General features: G+C 45.7%; 1 protein-coding gene and 1 pseudogene across 2 annotated transcripts in view; both read right to left on the bottom strand.

Moving 5' to 3' along the window:
• The window catches only part of LOC139801233 (cell surface hyaluronidase CEMIP2-like), a 49,138-nt pseudogene extending 32,033 nt beyond the window's left edge, over window positions 1–17,105 (bottom strand).
• The window catches only part of CEMIP (cell migration inducing hyaluronidase 1), a 110,054-nt gene extending 91,799 nt beyond the window's left edge, over window positions 1–18,255 (bottom strand). For both annotated transcript variants that reach the window (XM_071754372.1, XM_071754374.1), the window contains exon 1: window positions 17,412–18,255. The gene's annotated coding sequence lies outside the window, so the exon portion shown is untranslated. The remainder of the gene's footprint in view (window positions 1–17,411) is intronic.
• Between the last annotated feature and the right edge of the window lie 5,260 nt (window positions 18,256–23,515).

Raw genomic sequence — 23,515 nt, 5'->3', positions numbered from 1 at the left:
GGGTTCAATCCAGATAAAACAGAATCCAAGTGAAAAGTTCTGAGATGCAGGTGGTTGCAACCATAAATAGTTTTTCAGTTGGCAAAATACCAGCTTCAGAAACAGATATTTCTTGGAAATGTACATACAAGAAATAATCTCTGAGATAATGTCATTAGTTGTTTGTAATAGGCTTTACAGAACTATTTAGTAAGTCTTCTGACCAATTTTTACCTCAAAAACCTCAGATCTTCATGGCATTGCAGGCTAAATGGCCTCTCAGACAAAAAACTGCTGGGATATTTAACAGGCTCATTGGCCTCAAATGGTACAACTGTACTAAAAACTTCCATTTTCAGCTGTTCAAGAGGTAATCACCCTTTCTGCTAATGTGCAGGGATATCATCTGTCTGAAACCATTCTGTTGGACAGAGTCCTACACGTATTACTGGAGGAAAAATCCCACTTTCTTCCAATCCACCCACTGAACTTTTCATCATATATTTCTCTCTGAGCTCCCTTCCCCAGTTCCAGGTTGATTTTCTCATTCATGTTCCCTGTGATAATCTTATAACCATCTCCCCAAGGGAGAATACAAAGAAGGTTCAGCAAGTTATCCCTTATCTTTGTTCCAAAGCTCCCTGAAGCATCTAGGGCAACTAAGATGCCTTTTTGAAATGCACAGGAACTGTGTTTCCTTTAGAGGAGCAATCAACATCATCCTTTCATGAAATACCCTCCTGTTGTTGGTCTAAACTGTACCAGAGAGGGGACAGACAAACTAACTTCTTGCCAGAAAGTGATATTGGTCAATGCCAGAGCAATGGAAATTTTCCTCAAGATAAAGCCAAACCTCAAGCCAAAGTTACTGCAGTTCACGGACATCCTAACAAGCATGGACCTTGTTTGAAACAAGCTAAGGAGAGGTTATGATCCCTGGGAGTGAGCCAGGTGGAATCCATCATTTCCCAAGACAATCTGCAGAGCCACAATCCCTGCAGGAATCCAGGACAAGGACTGGAACTTCTCAGCATCCTACAGCTCCTGCCAAAGCAGAGATACAGAGCCCCATTCTGCTGCCACTGCTCAAGGGAAGTCCCTGTTGTGCTCAACAGGAATTTTGCTGCTGATCCCAGAAACTGAGCCATGGTTTTGCTTCTAAGTGCATTTGCTATTGCTATATAAGAAGTGTATTGCAGCTTACTGCCTCCTAAGATCTCATTTGTGTTTCCCTCAGCCTGTGAGGCCAGATCTTCACTAATCCTCAGCTCATATAAGCTAATAATGCTGCACCAGCTCAAGAGTGATGTTCTGGATTTTCTGGTTACAAGGTGAAACCTTCCTCTAATCCAAATTTTTTAATGCATGTTTGCTCAGACATAAATTACCTTCACATTTTACTAGCTTATAAATAACCTTCATTAAAACCAGAAGGCTTTGAAAGACAAATCGATGATGTGGACCCATGTAACATGCCCCACTGCCTGGAACTCCCTGCTCTAGGATAAATCTCTCTCTGCTTCTAAAAACTTCAAAAGCTTGCACATATGTCAGCACGAATTCCTGCTTTTCTTACTCACAGTTTTCTCCATCAGGATTTGTGATACGTTGTTCTGGGGGCTTGTCTGCCAGGAGTTTCTCATGAAGAACCTGATGGCCCTTGAGTATCTGTCAGCAGTTGGGGTGAACTTCTTGAAAGTGCATTTTGCCATCCTGACAGGCCCATCATAAATCTGGAACTCACGAATAGGGAATGTCCTGTGAGATTTAAAAACAAACAGAAGCCTATATTAAAAGCTGGGGTAAACTCCAACTCTTCTCCTAAAGGCACAGAAAGATACTAACAAGCAGCTAAACCACCTTTTCCAAAACTGCAATCTGGATGTTCGACACAGTTAATGCAAGACAAAACCTGGCTGAACATCCTCTATAGGTTAAGGCTCAAGGACAAAAAAAATTACTCTTACAACTTGCCTAAGGCTTGTAAGATGGGGTAAAGCAGTTCAAAACCCATGTCCCCAGGAACTCAGGGGTTCAAGATCACGAGAACACCTGAAAGAGCTTTGTTGCAGAATTTCCATCAGGTTTCCTATACCAAGGTAGGTGGGTTTCTCAGGAAAGCATCAGCATGATTGAAAAATTGATTGAAAACAAAATGTTGCCTCCCTGGAGGCAACAGTGTCTCCTTGAAAGCCAGTGCAGCAGTTTCTCCTCTGTACACACCACTTCACAGGACATCCCTAGGACCTAGCCTACAGCATTCCATACAGAAAACTGATTTCTGCAGCATCAGTCCACGGACATGTTGTCAGGACATCAGAGTTGAAGGAGACACCGCTGGAGTCACAGGTAAGGACCTGCCTCTCCCATGGTTTGTTTTGAGAAGGTGCCAAGTTTTGCTTGGCCCTGGTTGTGTTTGATTTAGGGGTGGCATGAATCAGCTTTGCAGACGGTAATGAAGCTGGTTAGTAGTGGAATGGAAGAGTAAGTCCAGAAAGACTTGTTCAGACATAAAAGCCACAAAGTGGACATCCCATGGGTACACGGGCTCCCTCCAGGCTGGAGGTCACTGAGGCACAGATCCACCCCCCCAGCCCTGATGTTTTCTCTTACTGGTTGGCTCTAGAGCTCCAGAAACACATTGCCAATTGGAAAAACAAGGCACAAACAATGGTTCTTGGCCAAAAAATCTTCTTCAGTTTCCAGAGTTGTGTCTGGTAAAACCCCCACCTCCCATTTTGCACTATGGCTTAATGAAAGGACAGATATCAAGGCCTTTGGGCATGCTCCTTTCCAAGAGTACATTGCTTAACAATGTCACAGATTATTTGAGCTTTTTGGAACTGCAAAGGAGCTGGTTTTTTTTGCAATTGCAATTAAAATAACAACACTGATAATAATGGAGGAGAGCTCTGATTATTCTTGCTGTCCTACACAGATCCTGTTCCTCTGTCACTTATGGCTGAGACATGTATAAGCAGGGCTAAGTGCATGGCATGTCTGCTGAGTACTGCTTATTCCTTAATTTTAAATCCCTTATAGAGGGATTAATGATTGGTGATCAACACCAGAAGCCTGCATTAGGGCAGAATTCAAGTACTGGGAAGTGCACCCTGCTATGGGGATGTGGGTAGGCACAGTGGTTGCTAGGCAGGAAGCTGTGCTGCTGCCAAAACAGAAAATAACATTCAGCTAATTGAAAGAGAAATAAGGTGCAATAATGAAAAATGGTTTCCCCTTTTTCAAACCATCCACGTCTGCCCAACTACACCAGCAGGAGGAACAGCAGGATGTTGTCTGGGAGCTCCTCCATCATCTCAATGCTGTGTTACTGAAGCAGTACACAAAAGCCATTTGGTACCTTTCAGATTCTCTAATCCATTCTCCAGTGACTAATAAATTAAGCAGCAAATTAAATCAAACACATTCAGCTGAGAATGTTCTCAAGCTGTTGGCCTGAAGAATGAGTTTATTTGGATGCTTATTATTTCTGGCCTGTACAATAATTTAAACACTCAGCATAAATTACTCATTGGTAGTCACATCAGTTCCTTAGGCTTTTCTTCTACCCTAGGTGGACAACAAGAAAATATGGCAGAAGAGTAACTCACTTGTTTCTGTATTCTTCATTTGCCCTTTGTATTCTTCATTTGCAGTGTTCTGTATTCTTCAATTGCCCCTTTTCACCAGTAGCTGTTTTGGCCTCCCTGGGAGCCAAAGTTGCTGCTTTCTCCAACAAAAATGGAGTGTGCAACCTCCAGGCTGGAGCCTTCATCTGTTGGGAAAGCCCCATCACTACATGCAAAGAAACACCGGTTAACTGTGCAGCACAGCACAACTGATTAACACTTTTAATTGCACTACAAACACAGTAAACTTTCTGTCTTAATTTGGAAAAAAGTGTGTGCACCAACATAACAGCCTGCTTTAAAAATCTCTCTAAAAAGCAGCAAGTTGGTGCCAAGGTAGCTTACTGCTCAGGCATCAGGAATACAGGTAACTGAGCCTGGTTAAAAAACCACCTCAATCTTATATATATGTATATGTATAAAATAGCTCTATGGGAAATTTTTCTCATAAATTTTTAGCTACATCCGCAAAGCTAGAGTCAAATGTCACTGAATCTCATAGTCTGCCGTGGGCTGTGGATATGGTTTATTTTTGCAGGTCTTTTTGCTAGAGGGGTCAGGACAAAAGCAGCAGAATGATGGTTGACACCAGCAGAGGAGGCAGGAGATGTGCTGTGCCACCACGTGTGACCATCCCAGCCACCCAGCCAGACTTGAGCTATGGTTAATGTTGCTCCACCAGGCTAGAGCTGAAGAAAAGTCTCCCTAACGGCAGAACCAGATGTTTAGTCTGCTGGTTCAGGACCTACCATTCAAAAGGAGATATTTGAGAATTATGATGTATTCCCCAGACATGCTGTGGCAAAGAGATTGAAAGGCTAAATTGCCCCTTGTATTAATGCCTGAGCAGGGAAGACTTGATGTGGCCTAGCAGAGAAACGTGAGGTTTTCTCATGTCTTACAGGGCAGCGTCTCAGCTTCCATTCTGGAGCATTTTACATTGAGGGGAAAAAAACAGGAAGAAGGTTGGTTGTGGGAAATTACCTTGCCGGAATGAGTCCAATTCCATTGTCTGGAAACCTGAGGCAGAAGAAACACAAGGGTGTAAATGATGAGGAACGTCTGCAGTGAATTTGGCCTACAGACCCCTTTACGTCTGCTGTGAGGGAAATAATATTACACAAAATTACAGTAACCTACCCTGAGCTGGGGAAAATAATGTCATTTTTAAAAGCAATAAGACCATTGATCACAGCAGGAACTCGAGGCTTCTCAGGATCAGCATCTTGATGTGGGCGAAACCTGAAGGGAGAAGTACTTGTACTTGTACTTAATGCAGTACAAGAGACATAGGAACTGATTTCAGGCAGAGGAGGTTGTTCCTGGCAGAGCTTGTTTGGCTACCAAATATCAGCTTGATGGGCCTAAAGAGGTGAAATACCCTGGATCACAGTCAGGCTATCAACTTGATTTCATCTCTGTGCTTTGGCACAGGGACCAGAAGAAGAAGAGAGGCATTCCTAAGGGTGAAATTCTAGTCCCCGTCAAATTAGCAGATTTCTCACTAGACTTCAGTGGGCTCACAGCTACTCCTTAATTTTATTTGGTGTGATTTAGAGGCATAGAAAACATTTTTCCCAAGTCACTTGGGTCCTTTTGTAATTGTCCTTACAAGACCCATTGGGAATCCTTGGACTGATGCTAGAAAATCAATTAGGTGCTTTCAAGAATCTCATTCAAAAAGGATAACAGAGTAATTGGAGCTGCTTTCCTTGCCTGCACAGACCAGACCTCCATGTGCTTCTGTCTCTGCTGAAAGAGAAACTGTCATGAGAAAAAAGGATTCACCCTGGGAACTGGGCACTTCTCAATGACTTGCAGGCTACTTCTTGCCATGCTGGCTGTTAATGGTACATCTGTGCCATGGAATAAAATCCCCATTGCTTTTTCCTGTGTCAGCCTTCACCCCCTACTTCTTCCAGCTGATGTACTAAGGAACATGCCTCCTCGGTGCCCATTGAGATGAACCTGGCAAGGAAGGCTCACAAAGGGACACAAAGACACCCTTTCTTCTCAGCTACACAGGTGCACTATATGTGGCACTGACAGGGTATGATGAAAGAAGGAAAAAGCCAAGACTTGACCAAGAGCCCTGGCTGATTCCTGCCACATCCTCTTGACAGCCCCACAGGGCTGTTCAAGCCAGAAAGTGGCCTTGGTTTATCTGCTTTCCCTCTGCCAAAGGGAGCTCAGGGATTTTAAAGCAGCTGACAAAAAAAGCTTTGAGGCTACTTTATTTTCCTCATTAATACTACACCAACCTTGGCAGGCACTTACGTCATCTTTCATTTGGATGTTCTCCTAAGTAATTAATAAGAAATTTTGGAGTTTACAAACCCGCTAATGGACTAATGGGATCTGGATCCCCTCTCACATGCTTCACTGCTTAGTCCTCATAACCCCAAGTGCTCGTGTCTCATTTCTGTTCAGGAGTAACACAAACAATTCAGTGCAGAGCCAAGAAGTATTTGCCTCTGCGCATCAGAGATAGCTCGTGTGGGGTTTCTTTGAGACGCTCCAGCCATAATGAGGCATTAATGATCTGCTAAATGCAATGCAGAAGCCAAGCAGCAATACAACTATCCAAAATAAGCCATACAGCATGTGCTTACCTGGCATTATCCACAGTGAGATCCTCCCTGGGATCTTCAGCTCTGGCTCTCGTTGTCTTTACTCCTTTTCCAATAAACAAACCAGCCTGGAAACACACAGAGCTCCAGTTATTTTAACAGGACCTCCCAGCAGAGACCAGAGATCCCAGATTTTTATCAATGAACACAGGCAGCCTGTGCATGCAGGCAAGGCCAGCGCCTACAGCCAGGGCTTTCTCTTCCCTTTTGGTGTCACTTGTCCCTGCTCAGCGTGACATTAGCACAGGATGTGGCTGGCTGGAGTCAGGACAGAGCCTGCCCTGCCATGTGTTATGCATCAGCATCTTGGGCAGCCTTCTGACCCAAAGCAAGGCACTGAACCCCCACTCTCCCATCCTCACAGAAAGCAGAAAGGGGCTCTGCCAAGCTCCTGACATTTGGGAAAAAGAAAGTTGTGAAGAAGTAAGGCTCTAAATAAAGAGTGATGAGTCCCCCATCAGTCCAAAGAGAACATGAGCCACTGTAGCTAAGATGAAGACTTTGGGCTAGAGCAGCAGCTGTCATAGGCCAAGATGTAAAATACACAGGGCATGGAGAACAGCACCAAGTTCAAGCTAGAAACCTGAGAAATTAGTTCAAAATATTTTTTACAGCTTACAGCTTCCATTTTCATATCAGTGGTATACTGGGGGGGGGGGGGGAGGAAAGTGATTTTTCTTAGAATTAGCCTTGAATTTTTGATCATCTTTTTCAAAGGTGATGAGCAGCCCCTGGCACAAACAGCTTTTGCTCATTCCCTTGTAGCCTTGAACCACTGTGGCCAACAGCAGTGCTCAGCATCCTGCTTGTCATTCTGTAAATCTGACTCAGTGGTAGGTGTACATCTCCTCTGACACAGGCACCCACTGAAGCACCTGAAATACAAGACCTGCTCTGCTCAAATCCTCTTTATCATTAAGAAGAGCATCAGCCCCAAAATTTGATTGTCTCTTTATATACTGTTAAAAATAAAAGCATTGTCAACACCCTTGCTCATAGGATTTCAGAGCACCAGACACATCAGCCCAACACCATACTATTTTATTGACAGTAACATATAAAAATCATCTACATGCCTTGAAATTGGAGTGTGCTCTGTTGTTGTAAAAGATTCCCAAGGGGGGGGGTGTTCAGCCTGGCCCTCTGGATATTGCCCTTCAGGCTGTCCAGTTGGAACCAGGGGGAAGAGGTACCATATCCCAACATCCTAAAAGGCAAAGGGAGGTCTGAGAAATGGAACATTATGGTTGATCATATAGGACATCCTAGGGACTTAGGGACTTCCCATGAGGGTTTCCCACTATGCTGGCCAGATTTCCAACCTGAGCCTGCCACATGTGTGACCCCCAGAGGACAGCCCTCAGCCCATGCTCCTACACCTCCTGACTTATCCTTTGGCATGGACAGTGAGTTCTAGGGGCACACACATATGGGTTTTAAATCTGCCTGGATTGTGTGTGAAATTCAGGTGGTTTATTAGCAAACATGGCCTTCCCTGTACAGGCACATTAAATATAAACATGATTTTAAAAATTATTTGGCTAAACATCAGAGATAAAGGAGAGAGTACATATTTAAATATATTTTTTAAATTTATTGGGCATTTAACTATTAACTAGCAATAAAAAAAATTTTTCTACAAGACACCACACACCATTTCCAGTCACAGCTGTGAGACTGTAGGCAAATACCTGTTCCTAACAGAGACAAAGGTTGCAGAAATACATATCCAGAGTTTACAATGACTAACTGAAAATTCATTGCCTTCATGCTAATGACATCAATAAGAGATGAATATATGGGAACTGGAGGCAAAGTACAGATCTTGCTGTTAAATTATTTTACCTGAGTGCCAGCTGCTGCATTCTCTATTAAGCTGTTATTTGAATTTGCAATCCAGAATGTGCTGACAGCCCTGAAAAATCAAAATCAGAATGATCCTAAGCAGTTACTGAACAGGAAGGGATACATTTTCATAGCACTGCACTGGATTTGAGCCACAACTCTCCTGTCGGCTTTAAAACTCCACACAACCTTTTAATGATACTCTTTAAGGAAAAAAAAAAAAGCACATCTAGTGATGTCAGACGTTCATTTATGGAGCCACATGCTGAACCTATTGTAAATTATATGAGACCATTAACACAAAATCCATGCTCTGTTAAATGCAGCTTAAGGAAACTCAGTGTCTTTTCTTTTTTGTTTAAAAAGAAAAAATAAAATAAAATAAAAAAAAGTGAATTTCCATTTTATTTTTTGGAAGTTTGTAGGTAATGCCTGGATGCAGATAACTCTCTGTGGATTCATGAAGCTTCTATGAGGAAAACAAGTGTCCTTGCAAACCCTAAATGGCTCATTAAGTAGGAGGTTAAGGAGATATTTTTTTAATGTTAGTTCAAATAAGGAGTTTTTGTTTCAGAGGGAAGATCAGCAGTGGCACAAACAGAAGCCAGATAATAGACATTAAAATATTATCATCTGTCTTCTTTCTTTATTTGATAACATCTTTTGCAGTAATAAATACCACGTGTGAAAACACTCTAAATCTTTTCTCGTTAGCATACCAATTAATCTGATTGTTCTAAGCAGAAAGTATTGATATATTTTTATCCACCTTAACTATTGAGTAATCGAAAATCCACACTCCTTTGGATTAAAAGAACCACTAAATAGGTGTAAAATTGATCTGTATTAACTTTACCATCAACCTCCACTGATTGCCCATGTTACAGCTGACAGGTCTGCAAAACAGAAGCTGACTTTGGTCAGCTGTATCAGGATATTGTTATTGTAGTTTATGTAGTGAGAATGTTGATCTCTGCATTCACACTAAATTTCCTGATGTACTCCACATCTTCACCCACTTGGCTACTAGTGACCAACTAATGCTAGGTGCTCCAGACCCAATTCATCCCTCGTGAGGAAAAAGCAAAAACTCCCTTTGTAGTAAGTGATATTTTTGCCAGCTGATGCAACTTGCATCTATCAGATAGATTTCATGGAGCTTTCAACATCCTATGTAAAAAAAAAACCAAACAAACAAAAAACAAAAAAATGTTTGGAAATCAGCAAAGTGCTCTGGTGTATTTATGATTTTCAGGGAAGAGTGAAAGGAGTAACCAGCAGCAAATATTTCTTGCTTAGGATTCATACAGCTGTTAACAGGTCTCTTCACAAACAAAAGCTGGTCAAGTAGCTAAATTAATTTAAAATGAGAAATATTAGGAAAAACTACAGTTCTTCATTTAATATCAAACATTACCTTTCAAAAGCTTCACCTCAGCAATCCTTGGGACCCAGCTAGAAAAACACAGTGGAGATGCAAAACCAGGTTCTGCAGCACTTACATGCAGTCAGTGCTGGGCACAGGGATGTAATTCCCATGGATGTGGCTGTGGATGGCATGGCACATGGCCTCGTTCTGATCCGACGGCAAAATCATCCCTGGCCTTGTGAGGAGGCCCAGGTTGTGCTGAAACCCCTTGCATTGCCCTGTCCCATCTTGAGGAAGAAACAGTGTCCCAAAGTGTCATAGCCAATGGTGTCTTTTACCTGCAAAGAAAGCACAGAGGCCAGAGATTTCAATATTAAGAGCAGTAGGAACTATAACTGATGTGTTTTGCTTATCAATAAATTCCCAAAACACTCATGGAGTGGTTTTGCCACCCCTCTGCACAACAAGCAACGCATCCTGCAGCTGCCTCAAACTACATGCAGTCAGTATAACTGTGGGCTTATCTTCTTATGCAGCAGAACTGCTACTAAAATTACTCTGATGAAAATCACATGCATCATTCAAGGAAAATTGCAAAATACTGCATTTAAAACTGCCCTCCCTGGGCTCTAGGGGAGAAATTTCATTTCAGCACCATGGAGTCATCTGTAGAAAGGTAAGTGTGTCTTGCCTGATAAACGAACAAGTTACCCTGGTTACTCCAGAAATGTTCATGTCTGCAACACTTTCCAAATAAAATAAGAAATTCTTTAAAAAGACACTATATGAAGCAATCTGTATTAAGAAGGTTTCTGTACTTCCTCTTCCACTCTCAGAAGGTGCAGGGCCCTGTCATTCCTGTAATGATCAGCCTGGGCAGAGATGGTATTTTACTGTTTCAGCCTATTTAAGATTAACTGACATGCACAGGGATATTGCCTTAAACCTTAATTTGACCAAGAGGACTTAGCACAAGCCTCCTTTGATGTACAGTCTTATGAAGACAAATTCAGAAATGCTTCTTTTAAATGTAAATACTGTTAAAATACCAGCTATTTGTTACTAAATCTTACTGAAACCTAACTTTGTACTCAAATGATCCCTGTCAGCATATTTATTCACTCCTCAGGCATACAAAATGCCTGTTGACGTCAGAATTATGTCCATGTAAGACTACAAGATTAACTAATATTAACCTGCTTCGTTATTTCTGTATACAGAAGGATACTTGAATTCAATTCATTTCAGATTCATATCCTGTGGTTTCCACTTTATGGGCTGGAACCATACATAACATCTGGAGTCACAAAAGGTACAGTCCCCATAGGGATATCTCTAGTGGATTTCTGTGTTTTCTTGGCAGTCACCCCTCAAACTTCTGCTGCTCTTGTTTCTGCACTAATGAGGTGTTCAAGAGAAAGTTAAAAATAAGGCACAGCACGACCAGGTACCCACCTCTTGACTGATACACTTTTGGAAATCCACTAAGACCCTGCACACAGGTGCAACAGCTCAGGGTTAGCTACATGGAAGGTAACAGAGAGCCCATGTGCAGCCACACTGAACCTGTCCCGACCAGCTGAGTCTTGGAAATACAGATATGAAATGGATTTAGATAAAAATGCAACTCTCTTTGCCAACCTGCTAAGAACCTTAAGCCTGACTTACTTCTGTTCTTGTGAACAAGGGGCAAAAGTGCACTAAGGAAGCCATGGAAGACTGTTCTGGAAAGAAACAAACAGCAAACTGCCTACTGTTTTACACAGTGTTTCAGTTGGAGAGTGTTATTTTTCTGGATTTATCTGAAGTTTGGCTAACCTGTCCTTCAGACAGGTACAACTGAAAACAGCCTTCTAACCAAAACTAGATTTTAGTTCTAATTAACATCATTCATCACAGCTCAAGGCATTCATGGCAGCCCTGAAAACTTACATACATAAAACCATATTGATCATTCTCTTAATCAGGAATAACATAACTTAAAGCTCACTTGCATTTGCATTGAAAGGTAAGGGCCCATGCCATTAGCTCAAAATCCCAATAAATGATCAGTTCTGGCATATCACGGATAGAAACAAAAAGCACAAAAAGCACAAAAAGCACAAAAAGCTTGGGAAGGACAGGCTACCTGGGGCACTGTGACAGTAGCAGATTACTGTCTGTGGCAGCAGCAAACATCACCCCCAACACAGGCTACGGCCCCTCTGGTGTACCCAACACCAGGCAATTAAGATGCCACTAGACACTGAATTATATATAGTTCAGCAACACAATATAAGTGACCTTCATGCACTGCAACATTAGACATGAAAGCTTACAGAAGTCTGTGTGCACCTGACATGTGCCAGGGCTGTGGGAGACGTGTGGCAGCTGCTTCCAGCCAGGGGCAGGGACCTGAGACCTGAGCTGCAGGCACCGCTGCTGCCGGCTTGCAGAGCAGGACAAGCCTGGCACCCCCAGCAGCAGATGGGAGAAAGGCCTGGCAGACAGCACCCCAGGACCTGTGCACAGCAAAGCACAAACCACAGCACTCCTGTGATGCACTTCTGCAATTTCATCCTCTAAACCCTCAAAACAGGAGAGGGGAAAACCACCTGTTTTATTCTGCCTCGAGGGCTGAATTTTCGTAATTTGATGCTAAAACAGGTACCCACCTATGTTATTTAAGAAAGGCTTTCTATTAATTACTCTTTATTCTAATGACTGCATTGAAACCATGTTTCATCCACTGAAACACATATTTAACCTTTGCTGTAAAATCTATTTACTGATCTATGGACTCAAAGCCCTCAGCAGTCTGATGGGACAGAGGCTGGATCTCACATTCTTGCATTCTTATTTTACAACTATTGAATCCCAAGAATCCAGATAAACCCTTGACAACCCCACTTCTGAGAAAGAGCAAGAGATTACAGCATTCTTGCCAGAACCAGAACACAAGGCTTATTTCTTTATCCTGAGAGGGTTCCTTCAACTTCAGAGGTTTAATACCAATGGGAAGAAAAAGAGAGTTAAACTATATCCACACATTTTGAGCAGGTCTCCTGCCACCTAAAGTTTCTGTACACAAAAGCAGGCTCTTCAACCAGAGAAAAATACCTGTATGAGAAGGCAATCAATAATTGTGAGTGATCTGAAGAAGTCAAATCCAGAGGAGAGTACATGGAAAATGTTCAGGGTTGTAAAAGTCCAGCATCACATTTTCATGAACACATCTTTTTTGGGGGAACCAGAGTGTCACACCAGAGTCCCACCAGAGTGTATTTATGATGAATCTTATGCAGCCTAATGTCCAGAGCTGAGAAGAAGTTGTAGGAAAAACACAGGAGGTCATGGATAGTTCAGGGAGAGTCTCTGCCTGAGCACACCTCAGGTAAATGAGGAAATTCCCACAGACACCAAAACACCATTCAGGGTCCTGCAGAGCACGAAGCAACTGGGCATGTCAGTACCTGAGTGGGAATTCGTATTTTCCAGCTACAACATGCATGGCTTTTTTTTGTGTTTTTTTTAAGTTACTCTCAACAAAGCCCTTTTGAGGATCTAGGTCAAAGCCAAGTTTCTGAGGGTTTTGCTGGGACTGAAGGGACTGGTTCTGTCCATCTCCTATTCCATTCCCTTTGTCACGTGAGTATTTGTGGATGTATTCCACATTGCCCTGACTTGAACAACCCTTGCCTATTTTATCTCCTTTGCAACTTAAAGGTTGATTGCTTCACTCAGGTCCATTTAAAGTCCACTGTTTTTATTTTTAAATGGAAGTTCTTATTATCACAAGGTGTCCAGAAAACCATGGCAAAGACTTCACAATACCCGATCACACTTTTACTAATATTAATTAGGCAATACTAATGACCTAAAATTAATTTCACAGAGCTGCACTACCAGAGCAACAGTTGAAGCCTGAACAACAGTCAAATGAAGTTGACAAGTTACGACATTTTTTGGGGAAAAGATGCCTTGTTTCAATATTCTGTTTTCTCTCTCCATCACAAGTGGCTCTGACTGTTTAGCAGTGCTTAATCAAAAAAAGGAACCTGGTATTAATAAAACATGTCTCCTACCAGAAGGCCATGGGTTCCATGTATGGCAACACACCTAGAGAAGCAGTGGTGGACAGCCAGGTTATCAAGGTACGTTGGGTGTTTGTATCCTCCTCTCTCATCCACATCCTCAGCCAAGTGAAAATGCACAGGATAACTGCCTCGGATTTGCTGCCCCATATTTTTTAGTTCCTGCCATGTGAACAGAGCTAAAATTCCTTAGGATCTGTTGAGACAAACGTAGATCCAAGTAAGGCATTACCATATAAACACACGCAAAAAGAAACACATTTCCCCATCACCTTCTCATTAGGCAATATGTTTCCAGGGAAAACCTGGGCCCGATCTCAGGAGGAGCTGCCAGCTCCCTGCTGGGACTTGTAGCAGTGCAGCCCCTGCAGAGCTGTGTGCCAGCAGCTGCATCCCTGCGGGCACGGGGCTGCCAAGGAACCACTGCTAAACACCTTCTGCAGCATTCAACAGCCTTGTCTGAGATGGCTGTGAGCAAAGTGCTCCTGCCAGCTACAGAAAGATGTAGCATTTACCAGCAGGCTCTGTTTTATCTCTGTCCAATGATTTTGAGGTGAGACCTGCGTAGCTCCCCATTTTCCACAAAGTGGTAGAGGAGTAATTTCACACCAGCTCCCTACAATAGAAAAATTTGCACTGCCACCAAGAACACATGGGGCAATAGGAGGAGGGAAAGCACAGCAGGATGAGATTCAGCACCTCTGTGAGCCAGGAAGGGAGCAGGCTTGCTCTGAGGAATGAAAATTTCTTCAGTGACACATCATGAACTATGTAAATTCACACTGACCTTAATGACAGCGATGCCACCAAAGACCCATCCTGGGGAAGGGCACATTTTTGTATATGCAGTGAAGGAAATGGCACAGCCCCATCTCAAGTCCAGTTTTGCTAACAACATTTCCTCACCTTCACAGACTTCCTCATACTTCTCTCCTCAGAAACCATGGGAGTTTCACACATTGTATTGCTTGTTTACAAACCAAGAAAGGTACTGTCTGATTCCACCTACAGGCATATGCATTAAAAATTACTCACTTTAATATGTCCACCAAATGTGTCAAAGGAAAAAAACTGACATTGATTTTGTCCATAACAGGAGTCTCTCATTTCTCCTTGAATGACTGTATTTCTAGTCAGCAGACTGACCTCTGCCCTCATATTGACACCACCTATGACTTCTCCAATGTGAAGATAAAGTGGCTGCCTGTGAAAATCAGAAAGGTTTTCATTCGGAGTGAGCATAGTGTCTTCATTATCACATTGTTCTAAGCAAGTGCACACCCAGTTATGAGTATTTGATCCCAGAGAAGATCACAGCCATTCCCCTGACTTCTACAAGGGACTGCTGCCCTAATCAGACTTTAAAGTCCCAGTCTTGGGGCCTTCAGCTTGCATATGAAAATTGTTCAAGTGTTCATGGGGAAAAACAAGCTAAAATGGTAAACAAATATGAATGTGAAATATGAAAGTCAAGACAAAGTAAATGTTTACCACAAATGAGTAGCTCAATAAAAATATTCCATACCATCAATTTTCACCTGATTGTTTTTACATTCAGGGCAAGGGAGGAGATTAAACTCTTCAGCCTGATGCATAGAGTAATCTGTACTGGTAATAACAATCTGGTCACCAGGCAACCAACTTGTAACTTCATCTACCAAATGAAGAATTTTTCCTTTGGACACTTCCACTTTAAATCCATTATAAGACACCCCTGAAAAATGAAGCAATTATTTTTACAGCTGTGCACGACAGAATCATGCAATTAGCTGAAGAGCACACTAATTTGATTTTTATCTAGATAACTGTGTGCAATAGAAGTGCTATAGCCATTAGATTTGTCATTGTCATCTCTTTGTAGGCAGCTAAAATGTGACTTTGTGCAGGTACTGCTGCTAGCTTGGTCACCACCAATGTGAGCAAAAGCTAAGCTATAACTATCAATAAACTGCTCAGATTCATAGCAGCTAGAAAAACAAAATGAGAGCAAAGAGCAGAAGACCAGCAACTGTAAGGGAGACTAAACCTCTTATCCATCCTCTGAAAGCACTAACAGCAAAAGGCATGCCTTAAGTGAAGAAATCTCTTTGGGCAACAGCTAGCCCCGTTCCATTCCCGTGATATTCCCGCTTTTCTTCTGCTATGGAAAGCTGATCTCCTCCAAGAATCCCCACCAATGCCCAGGGCTGCCTGAAGGAGACCAGGAAGGATCAGAGCGAGTGATTCCCCAAACCCTCCATCCCCCAGAGAGCAGCGACAGGAGGGGAAGGTGCAACGTGGCATCTTTGCCTCCCCTCCTTTCCCTCTTGCCCCAGCCCGGGCTCTCCCCGGGCCCAGCCCAGCCCCCGGGCCCTCCGCCGGGCCGGGTCTCTCTCTCCGGGCCCGGAGCTGTCCATGGTGGCGCCGCGGGCCCGGCCCCCCCGCCCCGCTCCTCCCGCCCCCGGGTCCCTCCGCACCCCCGCCCACCTCACCTGTAGCCCAGGCGGGCGATGAACCGGCTGCCCAGGCGGTCCCGCAGCAGCAGCCGCGTCTCCAGCGTGAGGCTGCGGGCGGCTGAGTCTCCCACGGCGGCCGCCACCAGCCTGCCGGGAGCCTGCCGGGCCAGGAAGGATATCGGCCACCCGGCACTCGCCGGACCGCAGGTGGGTGTCGAAGCGGCCCGCCTCCAGCACCCGCCCCGTCCCGGAGTCCAGGATGCGGAGGTTGAGCCCGCGGCTGCCCCAACTCTTTTCCGAGGAATAGGGTCCGTAGAGGAGCTCGCCGGCGTGCGGGTTTTTGTCCAGGAAGATCCAGAAGCGGGGACACTGGCCGTGCAGTGCCAGGACACCGCGGCGACCCATTCCCACGAAGCCCTCCAGAGCCGCCCCCTCGGCAGATCGCCCATACAGAGAGATGGTGGCCCGCGAACTGCAGGGGCAGCGCTCCGAGCCGATGTGCCCTGCCGTCCTGGATGAGGATGTAGCGAGCCCGCAGGGTGATGGGTGGCCCGTGGGGGCGGCCAGCGAACACCAGGCTCCCTGATGGGCACAGGGAGAAGAGCGGGGCTAGGGGTGCGCGCTGCCGGGGGTGCTACCTGCTGAAAAACACTGCCGGGCTGCCCCCCCCAACCTGCCGGGCTCCGGGAGCAACCGGCGGCCCCGAAGGGACGGACGGTCACGCTTACCTCCGTCGCGGATGACGAGGGAGTGGAACTCGGCGGAGCTCTCCAGGCATAGGGCCGCCCCCCGACCCACCACGGCGGCGCGGCGGGGGTCGGAACTGGGTCGCCACGGGCGAGGTGCGGGACGGCCTCTGGGCTGGACCCTGCAAGAGACGGGCGGCAGAGGCGGCGGCCGCGGAGGGGCGCGGAAGGGCGCGGAAGGGCGCGGTACCAACCTGATGCACTGCCGCCGCTCCTCGACGAGTCCCGTGGCGGCGCCGGGACCGGCTCCGGGTTCGACGCTAAAGGCCAGGAGGAGCCGCGGCTCCCCGGGGCTCCCCACGGTTGGCGCATCCCGGGTGGCCCCGCAGCCGGTACCTCCTGCCCCCAGCTGAGGGGGGGGACAGATGCCCCGCAACACGTGAACTGAACCGGGTCCATCGCCGCAGCTTTGCACGGAGGCGGCGCAAAGGTACATTATGCTTTCGAGGTGTTTGGGTTGTTTGGTTTGTGTTTTTTTCCTGTTTGTTTGTTATGTTGTGTTTTGTTTTTGCATTTTTTTTTCCATTCACTTAACGTAGCAAGACGGAAAACCTAGATCCCCCCTCCCCAGCTCCACAAAACCCCGAACACGGCGAAGCAACCGCAAGAGCAGTAGGAATAGAGAGCCGGCGAGAAGAAAACCCCAGCGGCGGATCGACGAGAAGCACCGGCGGGTTTCAAACTTCGGCTGCAAGGACCGCTTACCTACTCCTGGCAGCGCCGAGCCGCAAACTTTGTACTCCGCCTCTCGGGAGCTCCCGACCCGGGTGCTGGGTACCCCGGCTGCAGGCAGTGGAGGCAGGAGCAGGCAGGCGCAGGCAGCTCCCGCTCCTCCGCTCCCGCTGCCTCCCCTCCGCCTCCCTATTTATATCCATCTTCCAACCGCTGGCGGTGCCCGCACTGTTTACAGAAGCGGAGCTGCTGACTCCTCCCAGCCGGGGACGATCCCTCCAGCCTGGACGTATATCTGCCACGGGCGCCCAGATGCCCGCATGCAAAAGTCTTCTCCAGCTCGGGGGCTGCGGGTTCCCGGGGGAATGGGGAAGGGGGAAAGTCTCAGCCCAGGGGATCTGTGCAGACCCCCGGAGCACGCGGCTGGGTTCACAAACCCCACACAAAGTGTGCAGCCGGGACGACAACTGCATCCCCAAGAAGGGCAGGGGCTGAGGCACACCAGACCCCGATGTGGTTACCAGGGCTTGGCATGCCTGAGCCCTTCCTGGGCCCCTCTGGCACCCTCACACAGGGGTGTTCACCTGTGCTGTCCTGTGTCTGGCATATCTATGGAAAACACTGTAACCCAGGGACTGCAAAAGTTACCCTGACAGTGGGGGAGCAGAGTAGTACCTGGATCTTCACTGCCCACCACCTGCCCAAATGTACCTGTAGTCAGAGCTGGTGGTGAAAGAAAAAAAACCTTAGAAGGTGCTCTGATAAGACGTGGCCTCAAGGAAACCCAGATGCTTTGACCCTCATGGGCTGAGACTGTATTCCTTGCTTTTGCAGGTTCCTGCCTGGGTTCTAGTCTCAAAGGACATGACTCCTCCTGTGGAAGGACCACAATACACTGGTTTGTTTCCTGTGAACCAGGATATCACTTTATATATATATATATATATATGCTTTAAAATACATCATAACTGAGCTTCCCAGGGACTCATAAAAATTGCTTACTGCAGCCACTGTCTTCTCTCTCCCAGAGTCGACACACAATCCCTCATCAGAGACCAACACCCAGCTAGGATGAGCTAGAAGTGGGCAGGCAACAGTGCCAACCACTGCTCCTGCCCAGGGCCACAGCCAAAGAGGTGCAAAGCCACAGGTGCTGCTGATCTCAGAGACATTTGTGTGCCATCATCTGGCCAAACTGTTCCAATCTGCCACCTCTCAAATTTATTCTGGTGCAAGGTTTCTTCTGACAGAAGGCACAAAGAGGCTATAGTCATGTTAATAAGGAACGAGTACTGACAGACAAAATATGGGAACAGACTGAAAGCAGCCATGCCCCACGCTCCAACAGCTCTGGAGTAGAAGCAACACTCATGTGTGCTAAACAGAAACCATCCACACTCTTACAGCTTGTCCTGGGACCCAGAGTATTGCTGAATCTGAAGATAAGCATCCAGCCTAGAGAAACAAATCAAGATAACACTCCCTCATTTCAATACTCCATAAATATAGGGAAACATTAGAGCTGCCATGCTTGCTACCAGCTGTTCATCTATCATTTAATGCTGGCACTTCTATTCCTGTCTCAAATAGCTTTTGTCATTTTTCCTTCCAAAATAAGCAGCATTACTCAGCATTGAGCCTCCTTCTTATCTGAATATGACATATATGAATGCAGGTCATGGGAAAGCAGAATTATTATCCGAAGTATAGAAGGATGGGCCCACATTTTTTTGAGAAGAATTTATCTACCTGTGGAAGTTTCAGGCAGGACAAGGCAAATAAGGAGTATTTTTCCTTAAACTCCCCTGAGTATATTATCTGAATTCAATTGTTCCATAAATGCAAAATTCAAGGTAGAAGCTGAACTCAATTTTCATGTTACACCTGCTGGGGCCCTAGAAATCTCATCCATCTTTATGTAAAGTATTTACTCTTTGGAAGAGGTTTCATGGGCTTGCAATCTAAATAAAAGGCAGAAATGATTAGTCTATCATTGTAATAGTGGAAATGAATGTAGCTTTTGTTCATGCTAAATTTTGTGCAGGCCTTATGAAATAGTCAGCAAAGTCAAAGTTATATCTGTTTACATGGGCCTTTTCCTGAACAAGAATCCAGCATTTTTAAGGTGCCAGCAACGTTTAAACCCTTCAAAGCAATTTTCCCTCTATAGCCTGAAAATCTATACAAATACACTGATCTAATCCTCTTTTCAGAAAGAACTACTTTCAGGTGACTTATTTCAGTGCCATTTTGCTCCATACTGAGTTTTCTGTGGCCCAAGCAAGAAAATTTCAGAGTAACTAAGACTGAACTTATCATCCTGGTTTTCTAAAGATTCCCATCTCATTTTAAAGCAAAATGCAGAAGCGCACATTGTTTTCTGTAGTTTGGTGCTCAGAAGCTCAGAATTTTTTTCCTTTCACTCTTTTCCAAACTCCAAGTTTTCAGATGATCTTTGCTTTGCGGCAGCACCAGTTTAAAGCTTGCTCCACAGCCCTCAGATACAGGATGCATCCTCAGCACAAGAATATTCCCAAACATCCTCACGCCTGCGAGTTGGAAATCATGACTAACACACACTGCCTGAAACATACACGGCTGGTGTAATGCTTCCTCACAAAAATAACCAAACCAATCCCTTCTTCCAGTGTAACTGCTGGTTATAAATTTAAATTTACCTTTCTAACAAACAAACAAACAAAACTGGGTCATTTTCTGTGTCGGGCTATCAGGTATGAGGCAGGTTTGGCCATCTCGTGTCTCAGCAACAACATGCCTTAAATGCAAAGCCTTACAGACACCACTGTAACTGTCAATAACAGATATTGATGATTGGCAAGGTTTCATCTTAGGGCTACGGCAGAAACCAAACCTTCTTCAAATGAGTAATTCCCTGAGTGCAAACCCCTCTTCCCAGAGATACACAGTAAATCTCCTTTGGAGCACAAACCAGAGGTACACATGTCGCACATAAATGAATGCAGAGGACGGTTCCTCCCTTCTGAGTGATTTCTCCAGGCACACACCCGCGCCGGAAGGTTTCCTGTTTCCTTCTTTCTACTCGGGGAAAGGAAGGAGAAGCGGAGTCAGCATCCCCTGGGCAACACCCCATTCCCACGCACCAGGGAGCCGGAGCCATCACAGGATAACGCCGGCTCTGCAGGCGCGGAGCTCTCGCAGCGGGGCCAACGCCAGCTCAGGCAGACCCCCGAGCTTCCCCCGAACCTCCCTGCCCGAACCTCCCCACGCCTGTGGGCACCGGGAGAACGGGAGCAGCGCCCGGCGGGGTGCGTCCTGCGTCCCGCGTCCTGCCCCCTGCCCCTGCGGCTCCGCGGCCGGCCAGGAGGCGGCGCCATTGCACAGCGCTGCCCGCACTGCCCTGCCCTGCCCTGCCCGCACTGATACCCGCACCGCTCTGCCCTGCCCTGCCCTGCCCGCACTGATACCCGCACCGCTCTGCCCTGCCCGCACTGATACCCGCACCGCTCTGCCCTGCCCTGCCTGCCCTGCCCTGCCCGCACTAATACCCGCACCGCTCTGCCCTGCCCAGCCCTGCCCTGCCCGCACTGATACCGGCACCGCTCTGCCCTGCCCGCACTGATACCCGCACCGCTCTGCCCGCACTGCCCTGCCCTGCCTGAACTGATACCCGCACCGCTCTGCCCTCACTGCTCTGCCCTGCCTGCACTGCCCTGCTCTGTCCTACCCGCACTGCTGCCCTCCCTGCTGCCCGCACCCCTGCCTGCCCTGCCTCACAATGCCCACGCTACATCCTCCCAGTCTGGGCAGAGGACATGTGCCATTAGCTCCTACCTTACCATTGATTAAGAAATAAGGTTCCTTTTTTTTTTTTTTTCTTTTTCCTCTACTTTAAAAATAAGTCAATACTATAAATAAGTCAATAAATAAATAAATAAATAATAATCGATTTTACATTTTCAATATTTTAATATACCATGGCTGTATTTTTATAGGGAACTCTCAGCTTGGAGTCAGAGAGTACAGCACATCAGGTACTGGCACCCCAAGGAAGCAGAACACCATTAGAGCTGCACACCATGGGCCTGGCAGCCCCCCTGAGCCCTGCACTGCATTCCCACAATGTGGCTTTTAGTGCCTGTATTGACTCCCACAGACTACTTATAATGGCCCCTCTGTGGCCACTGCCCTCTGCACGTTCTACCAGACTTTATCTAGCATCAGATCTTCTGCAGACAGCTACTGCTTCCTGCCCACCCTATCACAGACTTCCTGCTTAGGGCTGAGAGATCTGAGCCCTGGCTTCAGTTCAGACAACACTGATGCTGAGTAACAGCTCCCAGTACAACACAGGACCACCATGTTCTGGCCTGCACCCAGTAATTTCCACCCCTCACCAGCACCCTTTAGCCTTGCAACACAGAGCCCAGTCCCATGCCTTCAGCAAGCACCAGAAAGGACTTGAGATCCAAAGCCACATCTTCTCCTTATATACCTACCACTTTGCTCCACTTTGGGCTTTAACAGTGTCCTCCTTGGTTTAAGGATTTGCTTCTTGAGCAGAGGCCTTGGATGCTGAGCTTCAGACAACACTCCCATATTCCTGAGGAGCTGAAGCAACCTGTGTAGCAAGAATGGCTTTACCTTGTGCTGGGCCACCCTTAGAGGACTGATACAAATTTTGGGCAGGTTGTCTTCTTCATCACAGTTATAAAACCAAAAAGAGATTCCAGGCCAAACTAGGTCCGAAGGTATCCATTAGCATATGTGGAAAGTTTAAGAAGCACATCACGGGACAACTGCTTTTCTTCTGGTTTCTGGCCCAGGTGCTGGCTTAGCAAACATCTCCTTCCCTGGTGACTCAAGAGAGAGCTGCTCCTGAACAGGATGGAGGGTTTGTACGAGCCCACAGTCCTGGGAAGGGTTTTCTTACCATGCAACAGACCTTCATAATCTGTCCCACAAAGAACTGTTGGGATTCAAGCTACGTTCTGAAATAATCACAAATACAGTAAAACCTATTAAATATAAACAGTAAAAAATCCTGTTGTGTTTGTTTCTTTAATATATACATAGATATATATCTACATATACCAATGCTCTGCTGCAGCCCTGGATACAGTGCACAATGCTACAGTGCTTTGACAAACTCACTGCATGATACCTGTACAGGTTTGTAGGTTTTATAAAGTAGCAACAATTATCTGCAACTGTTTATGTGAACTAATGTTTTCTATAGTGCTCAGGAAAACTATTTTTGCTATTCATACATTCACTCCAAATCACACAAATTCCTAAATAAAAAACAAAAAAAACCCACAAAAACAAACAAAAAACCCTCCACAACTCAGTCACAAAAAGACTATGTACTCTTCTATGTAAATTTTCTGAAAAACATTAAGAGAAATTGTGATTCCTATTAAACACTATAAAAGCCTTTTTCATACATTAATAAGAATGGAACCTTCTACCCTCCTACTGGGCTGTTTGCACATTAGGTCCTGCAGGTTTCCAATAAATACAGGTTGGGTTTAAATATTTTAATTTTAGTTTCTAGGTTATCTTGGTTTCTCTCTGGTCTCTGCCTGCTGATAAAAGCCATTAGCCTGGTGTACCAGGGCTAAACTGTGTCAGCTTGAAGGCCACAGTAGCTTCACCCTGAGACAGGAAGGTACCAGTATGGGAGAATCAGGACTCTCTGGAGTTCAAATTAGCTCTGAGGCAGTGCCCCTAATGAGCTCTCCTTCATTGGGGCTGAACCTGAAGCCCCTTCAATTTACACCCTGAGAACTGATCAATGAAACAATTAAATGCAGCATAAGGAGGCTGGTACTACAGGACAAGTACACCTGCAAACACACAAGAAAACTCTAACAATGAAAAGGGACAAAGAATCCAAAAGTTAATTGCATCTTGGCAAAAGCATTTAAAACAGGTATTTTTTAACATAACAGCACACTGCTAAAGACTGAAGGTTACAGTCCTAAGAGCCTCAGAATGTGCCTGCAGCCTTCCCTCTCATTTCTAAGAAGAGAACAAGATTTTAAAGAATGTTCTTCTATTTCCTAGAGATGGATCCCAGTCCAGCATGCTTGAGATGCTTCAGCTATTTTTTCATTTAATTTCATTATTAAGGCTATCAGCTTGAAGTCATTGTG

The sequence above is a fragment of the Heliangelus exortis genome, chromosome 11 (genome assembly GCF_036169615.1).
Source record: "Heliangelus exortis chromosome 11, bHelExo1.hap1, whole genome shotgun sequence".
In the NCBI taxonomy this organism is placed as follows: domain Eukaryota; kingdom Metazoa; phylum Chordata; class Aves; order Apodiformes; family Trochilidae; genus Heliangelus; species Heliangelus exortis.
Note: the sequence above shows the minus strand (reverse complement) of the source record. Positions and strands in the feature narration are given on the sequence as shown.